The sequence below is a fragment of the Megascapheus bottae genome, chromosome 1, assembly GCF_031878675.1.
Source record: "Megascapheus bottae isolate mThoBot1 chromosome 1, mThoBot2.hap1, whole genome shotgun sequence".
Classification (NCBI taxonomy): Eukaryota; Metazoa; Chordata; class Mammalia; order Rodentia; family Geomyidae; genus Megascapheus; species Megascapheus bottae.
Window position 1 is genome coordinate 77004768 of NC_143509.1, and position 8449 is coordinate 77013216.

At 44.1% G+C, this 8449-nt stretch overlaps 1 pseudogene; it reads right to left on the bottom strand.

Moving 5' to 3' along the window:
• Positions 1-952: 952 nt before the first annotated feature.
• LOC150069499 (uncharacterized) lies at positions 953-2387 on the bottom strand (annotated as a pseudogene).
• Positions 2388-8449: the final 6062 nt, after the last annotated feature.

Genomic DNA, 8449 nt, shown 5'->3' on the forward strand with positions numbered 1-8449 from the left:
AAAGAAAGAAAAAGAAAATGTTTAAGCAAGTGGGATGTTACTCTTCAGTGTAAGACCCCCGACTCAGCGGGACGTCTTCCAGACGGAGACGGAGCCCCCTTCCCAAGGAACAGCGAGTCCACGCAGTCGGATGCAAGCAGCAAGAGGTTTATTCAGGAACACGGGCGCCCGGGACGACAAAGCCTCCTAGAAGACTTTGCACGCCGAGGCTTGGGGAAGAGGGGTATTTATGGGTAGCAGAAGCACGGTTACAGAAGCAGAAGCATAATTACAGGGTAGGGGTCGGTTAACTTCAAATAAGGCTAGGAGTTTACTTTGGGCAGTAGTGGAATTTTTCTCTTAGCTAGAAGAGGGCGGACATGCCTTTCATCTGGATTTACAACCTTATCAGCCTCATCCGCAAACATCCTGCGGGGCTGCTTTTTAACTTCTTTTGTTGGGCAACAGCAGTTACAGCCATAGCCGGGGTCTCACTAATGCTCTATTGGCTGCAGCTGCACTTTTCATCTCCCATTTTCTTATTGTTCCTTGAATGGAATCCTTCATTCAATTAGAGTTGTTTCTTGCTCTTTCAACTGTTGATATTGCTGGGTAATTACTAGTGCCTGAACTACAGACAGACGGTCCTCAACGAATCGAATTAACCTGTTAAGAACGCAGGGACCTAAGGTGAGGATCAAAACTAGTATGAAAAGGGGCCCTGCTATGGTGGACAAAAGAGTTGCAAACCAAGGGGACTTGTTAAACCAACTCTCAAACCACCCTTGCTGGGAATGAAATTCTTTCTCTCTTTCTGATAGTCTTTCCCTAAGCTTGCTCATAGTTTCTCGGACTATTCCTGTCTGGTCTGCGTAAAAGCAGCATTCCTCTTTTAAAGCAGCACACAAACCACCATCCTTTAAGAAAAGTACTTCAGACAAGGATGTTAGAGACTTTTACAACCGAGAAAGTCTTATTCTGGTGTCTGATCGGCAGAGTTGTCGGTAGAAGCCGCTTTTACGTGGGAAACGTGGACCCAAGCAGCGATCCCGTCGACTTTGAGGGCGGTGGGAGTTGTCAGCAGGACTGTATATGGTCCTTTCCAGCGTGGTTCCAAGTTCTTAGTCTGGTGTCGTCGTACCCACACGGAATCCCCGATTTGGAAGGGATGCGGGACGATAGGCTTGTCCTGTTGCTCCTGGTATGCCGCTGCCAGGGGTTTCCAGACCTCCTTCTGGACGATCTGCAGAGCCTATAAATGAGCTTGTAAAGAGGGGCTATTAGCATAATCCGCAACATAAGGATGAAGAAAGTTCACAAGGGGAGGGGGTGCTCCATACATGATTTTAAAGGGGGTCAGTCCATGGGGGCCCGGAGTATTCCGGGCCCTGTACAAGGCTAAGGGAAGTAGGTGCACCCAATCCTTTACGCCAGTTGCTAAGGCTAATTTGGTCAGAGTCTCCTTTATTGTTCTATTCATTCTTTCTACCTGCCCTGAACTCTGGGGTCTGTAAGCACAATGCAATTTCCAATCAATCCCCAATAACTTGGCCACCGACTGACTTACCCTGGAGACAAATGCTGGCCCATTGTCCGTCCCCAGGACCTGAGGCATGCCATACCTAGGAAAAATTTCTTCCAGTAGTTTCTTGGTTACTACTTTGGCTGTTTCATGCTTGGTGGGGTATGCTTCCACCCATCCAGAGAAGGTGTCTATGAATACTAGAAGATATTTGTAGCCATATTGTCCAGGTTTAATTTCTGTAAAGTCAATTTCCCAATGAACACCTGGGCGGTGTCCTCTCACTCTGGTTCCAAGTCCAATTTTAGTCCTTCCTGCATTTACCCGAGCACATGCAGAGCATTGATTGGCCACTCGCTGTAGGGCTTCATCCTTTCCCAGGAGATAGCCAGAATTTTCTTCCCGGTCTAAGAGGGTTTTTATTTTATTTTTACTTAAGTGTGTGAGGGTATGCAAGTTAGTTATAAGTTCAAGAGTCCACCTTTTGGGCCATACTGTTTTTCCATCAAAAATCCATAGTTTCTGCTTGAAATTATAGGCTGCCCCCATTTTCTTAAGGCACTCAATGTCCTCCAGGCTATACGGGAGTGGGGGAAGACTGCTGGGCGATTTCTCCGCCACTGGGAGGATTCGTGCTGGTGGGGTTTCCTGTGACGCTGCCTCCCGGGCTGCCCTGTCAGCTAGGCGGTTGCCTTGTGCCTCCAGTGACTCTCCCTTCTGGTGGCCAGGACAATGGATAATGCTTAGTCTCTTGGGCAAGAATAATGCAGTCAATAAGGCTATAATTTCAGCCTTATTCTTAATGTCCTTTCCTTCCGATGTCAATAGGCCCCTTCTTCTATAGATTTCCCCATGTATATGGGCGGTTGCAAAGGCATACCGGCTGTCTGTGTTTCTTACCTTCTGCCATTTGGAGGGCTTTGGTTAGGGCAATAAGTTCCGCTTTCTGGGCCGATGTTCCAGGGGGCAGTCCTCCAGCCCAAATTACCTCAGTCTCCGTGGTAACAGCTGCCCCTGCCTTCCGCTCTCCATTTTCCAGAAAGCTACTGCCATCCGTGAACCAGGTGAGCTCAGCATCCTGAAGGGGGTGGTCTGTCAAATCAGGTCGGGTCCCATCACCAAGAGTTTAGTTCCAGTCCTCTCAGGAAACAACTGTGAAGTGGTGGTTGAATCCGGCAGCACAGCAGCTCCAATGGAATGTCACACCTCCTGCTGCTTCGCCTGCGAAGTTTCTAAAGAAGCTTAACCTAAGGCCTGACTCTGGTGAATTCTCCCAATGCTTTCCTAGTTGCTTTACCCGAGCACACTCATTTTTGCAGGCTGGCACCCGTTGGTTTTTAAGACAGTATAGGGTTGAGAATCCAAAGTAATACCAGGGTGACAACTTTTAGTAACCAGATTAAACAAGGCTAGGATTCTCTAGACAGGCACAGAAGACTCGAAACTGTAGCCATTCCCCACAAGTGCAGTCTCCACTCTTGCACATTTGTTAATTTGTTACTACTATTTTTCTCCATGCCTCTAACTTATGCTGTCTTAATTTTTAAGAAACAACTTTTTGGTCCCTTTATCTAAAGAGGACTGATGGGCGACGATCCATCTTCTATAACTTCTTCAGGCTGACTCAGGGGCGTTGTCTCTATACCTAGCCAGGGACCCTAAAAACTTAGCCTATTTTACCAAGAGGTTGCCAAGATTACATATCAGGAGTGATATTCTACTCCAAATTGGAGGTCATATAAAGCATTTAACAACTGCACAAACTTTTTCTTTGGCTGCAACAGTGTAGCTTACTTAGCACCCATTTGCAAAGGCATTTTCCTGATTGTCTGGGGAACTTAATCCCTGCGACTCTAACTATGCTTCAGTTGCCAGATCTAAACAGATAATAGGGACGCAAGCCTCACATCCACCCTGAATTTGTGGCTGGTGTCAAATCAAACTTCACTCAGTTAGGACTTTAAACTATCCTCTATCACAGATGATTGACAAGTTCGTGCCCAGGTATGAAAGGCATGGGCATTAGTAAGGCATGCTTACAAACTATTCTATGACCTCCCGGCTCTGATTAATTTTGAATGGCCAAGCACAAGTGACTCTAGGATCTGACACCATCTCTGCCATCCAAGCTGTGGCCTACTGCATCTGGATGCTTCATTGTCCCAGTAGTGTCTCTCCACACAGGAATAAATGTTCCATTGGCATTTCACTTTGTTGGTTTCTAGACTTGAACTCAGGGTCTGGGTGCTGTCTCTCAGCTCTCCAGCTCAAGGCTAGCACCCTGCCACTTTTAAGTCCCAAACTCAGGGCCTGAGTGCTGCTCCTCAGCTCTGCAGCTCAAGGCTTGCACTCTGCCACTTTAAGCTCCAAAGCAACTCTCAATAGCACTCTGACAGATTAGACACCACAGTCTCACAGGGACTTTGCTTTGCCCGGGCTGGCTCAAAACTGCGGCTTTCAGATCAGTGAGTCCTACAAAGGCCACTTTACTCCAATTAGAAGCAACAAGGTGGTCAACTCAGAAATAGTCTCTAAGCATGATCTTACCTGGAACTTGGTGAGGGCCAAATTTACATCTGAATAAGGATCTGCTGTCCTTCTCCATGGGCCTGCTGCAGATTGCTATAGAGTAACTTACAAGAATAAGCTGAAATAGCAATTAAGCAACCATTTTGGTAGTCCTGATTTTTCTTGTTTTCTTTTTTTTCCTTGAAACAAACATTTAGGGCAACTTCAATTTCAAACTTTGTTCAGAAACCCATTTCCAATATTCTTTAAAACTTTTACTGATATTTGCTTAAACAATTAACACTTTAGCCTTTATTTGCATTTGAAAAATCTTTAAGGGCTCAAGGAACTCCCTTTGCCCCCAGACCCCCTAGGGGTCAAGGCACTCCCTTTGCTTCCAGGTTTCCTTTTTGGAGAGGCATTTTTTTTTTCTGCAGTTTAGGTTACTGCCTAAAACTCCAGCAACAGTTTAAACTCAAATAAGTTTTTCCTCAATGCAAGAACTGTAAACATCATCATTGCACCAAAGGTCTAAATCTGGACTTAGTTTCCTTCTTTTTCTAGAATACATCCAATTGCAATGTAGTAACATGAACCCAAATCATACAGAGATAAACTTTTAAACATTCATTCCTTTTAAAATACTAATCATATTACCCAGATTTTACCATCAGATTTTCAGTGTCAGTCTGCAAAGAAAAAGAGCGAAGATGTGGATCTCAGTCCACCTGACCAGGTTAAGTGAACAGCCTTCATTCCAGCTTATTTACCCAGAGCTGCACCTTTGCCAGTTCACCTCTCACCCCCAAAGATGGTCACACAGGACTATCCTAAGTTTTCCCATCCTTTCTCTTAGCATTCGATTACCTAGACAGTTTTGAAAGATAGGTAAAGTCTCTGACATTAATAAATGAATTTACATTTTAATTCCTAATATTTATCTTCAAATTTCAACTTAAGGGAATAGATTCCAAATTCCCTAATACCTCTGGGTTAAACAGGATACAATGTTTACAATGTAAACAGCTCTATGCATTTCAATATCAAATTATTAATGCAAATTTCATTTAGAAAATACTTTTTCTACTTTAGAAAAATACTTTTTACCAGTTTCTCTTTAAAACAATGCAATAACCCTTTGAGACATTGTAAAACATTTTAACCTAATAATTTTCTTGAAGTTTAGACTTAGATTTACCCAATTGCCTTTTTTTATTTCAAGTATAAATTTATCCATTGTTTTATACAGCATGCTGATAATTTAACCTTGAACATGTTCACTCACTCATTCACACACACTCATACTCAAAGATCTTAAAGCGCGCAAAATTAATATCGGCCGTTCATTTTCCGGAAGTTTGTGTCAAGAGAGCGTTGCCAATTTTACTCCTGCAGGTGAGAACCAGGTTTAAAACAAAACTTTTTACATGGCAACTTAGCTGTGATTTATTTTTCCAGGGCTTGTTACAACTGCCCAAAAATACACACACAAAGATTGCAAGGATCCATATTTAAGACTGGTACCAATTTTGAAAACAAAACCAGACAACAAAAAAACACCTCACAAAACAAGACAGAAGCAGAGACCTTTAAGTACCCCAAATTTTGATGGCATGCATGGTAGCAGTCACAGACTGTCCCATGTTAGTATTCAGTCCAAGTCCAAGTCCCGTCACAACAAACACAAGAATTAAGCAAACACCAAACGAGAGACACTTCGCAGCGCGGCTTCGGTGCAAAACCGAAAGGGGAAGGGCGTTCGGGGGGAGCCCGGAGTCTCCCCTATCAGATGGACTAGAGAGTCCTCAGACCGGGGCGAAGCCCCGAAAACAGATACCAGATGGGTCAGAAATCTGACCCCAGATGCCTCCGGGACGTTTCCCGGGGCTGCGGTCGGGAGTACGAGCTCGTCAGCTCCTCCACGGGTCCGCCAGAATACAGATTGACACGGCCGAGTCACAGATTCGCTGGCGCTCTTAACATAAGACAAAACAGACACAAGACGATAACAGTTCGCTGGCCAGCTTACCTCCCGGAGGTGGGTCGATGGTCCCTGGGTGGGGAGTCTCCAATCTCGGTGGGACCTCCAAATGTAAGACCCCCGACTCAGCGGGACGTCTTCCAGACGGAGACGGAGCCCCCTTCCCAAGGAACAGCGAGTCCACGCAGTCGGATGCAAGCAGCAAGAGGTTTATTCAGGAACACGGGCGCCCGGGACGACAAAGCCTCCTAGAAGACTTTGCGCGCCAAGGCTTGGGGAAGAGGGGTATTTATGGGTAGCAGAAGCACGGTTACAGAAGCAGAAGCGTAATTACAGGGTAGGGGTCGGTTAACTTCAAATAAGGCTAGGAGTTTACTTTGGGCAGTAGTGGAATTTTTCTCTTAGCTAGAAGAGGGCGGACATGCCTTTCATCTGGATTTACAACCTTATCAGCCTCATCCGCAAACATCCTGCGGGGCTGCTTTTTAACTTCTTTGTTGGGCAACAGCAGTTACAGCCATAGCCGGGGTCTCACTAATGCTCTATTGGCTGCAGCTGCACTTTTCATTCAGGAGGCCTAGATTGGTGTAATAGTGGGTTGAGCCCAGCTCAGGAACAAAAGTTCCCAAGATTTAATTACTTCAACCAATAAAATCTGAATAAGGAATGAAAGCCTGGATCAAAGCTTACTGAACATGTAAGTAGCCACATTGAAGTCTGCATGCCTAAAGGCTTAGCAGTTAATGAAGAACCCAGAAAATAAGAACTGATAAGAAAAGTCCCACACTTCAGGCTCTCCCTTTTCTTTCATCATCAATATATACACACACACACACACACACACACACAATACAATTAAAATACTTATTAATGTGCAAGTTACTTCCCTTCCCTTTTACCCTTTTACATGTCAGACTTTTAACATTTCGGTCTTTTAAAATTTCATTCATGTTTTCCTGATCCTGGCCATTCTAACTGGAGTGAGGTGGAATCTTAGAGTTGTTTTGATTTGCATTTCTTTTATGACCAGAGATGTTGAACATTTCTTCATGTGTCTATAGGCCATTTTTGTTTCTTCTTCAGAGAAGACTCTCTTTAAGTCTTTGGCCCATTTTTTAATGGGATGGTTGTTACTTTGGAGATTAGTTTTGGAGTGATTCAATTTTTTGAGTTGTTGATATATTTTAGATATGAGGCCTTTGTCCATTGTTTGGTTGGTGAAGATCTTCTCCCACTCTGTAGGCTTCCTGATTAGTTTACTAGCTATGTCCTTTGCCATACAAAAGCTCCGCAGTTTAATGCACTCCCACTTATCCAGCCTTTCTCTGATTTGTTGTGATTCTTGCTCCTTATTAAGAAAGTTTCTACCTGTGCCAAGGAGGCCTAGTGTATCTCCTATTTCTTCCTGTAAAGATTCCAGTGTGTCAGCTTTTACCTCCAGGTCTTTGATCCATTTGGAGTTATTTCTAGTGCAAGGTGACAAAGAAGGATCCAACTTTAGTTTTCTGCAGGTGCTTAACCAGTTCTGCCAGCACAACTTGTTGAAGATGCTGGAGGGGATGTGGCCAGGAGGGATCACTACTACACTGTTGGTGGGAGTGCAAACTCGTTCAACCACTATTGAAAGCAGTGTGGCAGTGCCTCAAAAGGCTAAACATAGAACTCCCCTATTGCCGGGGCCTACTGGAAGCAAATTGGAGTTCCTGAAATAGGGGGCAGGGACTGGAAAAAATAGAAGAGAGACAAACACATGGGGTCCGGGAGGTCTGCAGCCCAGGTAAAAACTGCCCCCTCATTTGTTCTCAACTCCAGCTTCTCTCCTTCCTTGAAAACCAGGGAACTTCCAGCTGTTATATTCATATGGTAAATCTCAGGTCATTTAAACAGAATAAGGCCAGAAAACAATAAGACAATAAAGCCATTGTCTGATGTAAATCAAGGTACAGTTTGATTCCACTCTGGCTCCCAACACCCTATGACCCAGCAATTCCACTACTTGGCATTTACCCAACCATCCAGAAACAAGGGCATACTAAATCCACTACCACAACAATGTTCATTGCAGCACTATTCACCATAGAAAAGATGTGGAACCAACTTAGATGTCCCTCAGTTGATGAGTGGATCAACAAATTGTGGTATTTGTACACAATGGAATTCTATGCTGCTGTCAGAAAGAATGACATAGCCCCATTTGATAGGAAATGTAAAGACTTAGAAAAAATCATATTAAGTGAAGTAAGCCAGACTCAAAGGAACTTAGGCTCAATGGTTTCCCTCATTTGTCATAATCAGTAGAAACCTTGGGCTCTAATAGCAGAGATCTGCAATAGAGCAAAATCTTGATACATAAGGCCATATAGTATGAAGGTAATTGAAACGACCTCCAGGATATTGAAACAAAAGCCATATAACGAATGATTGTTGTCCTTAATGTACTATGTTGTTTCTCATCTCCT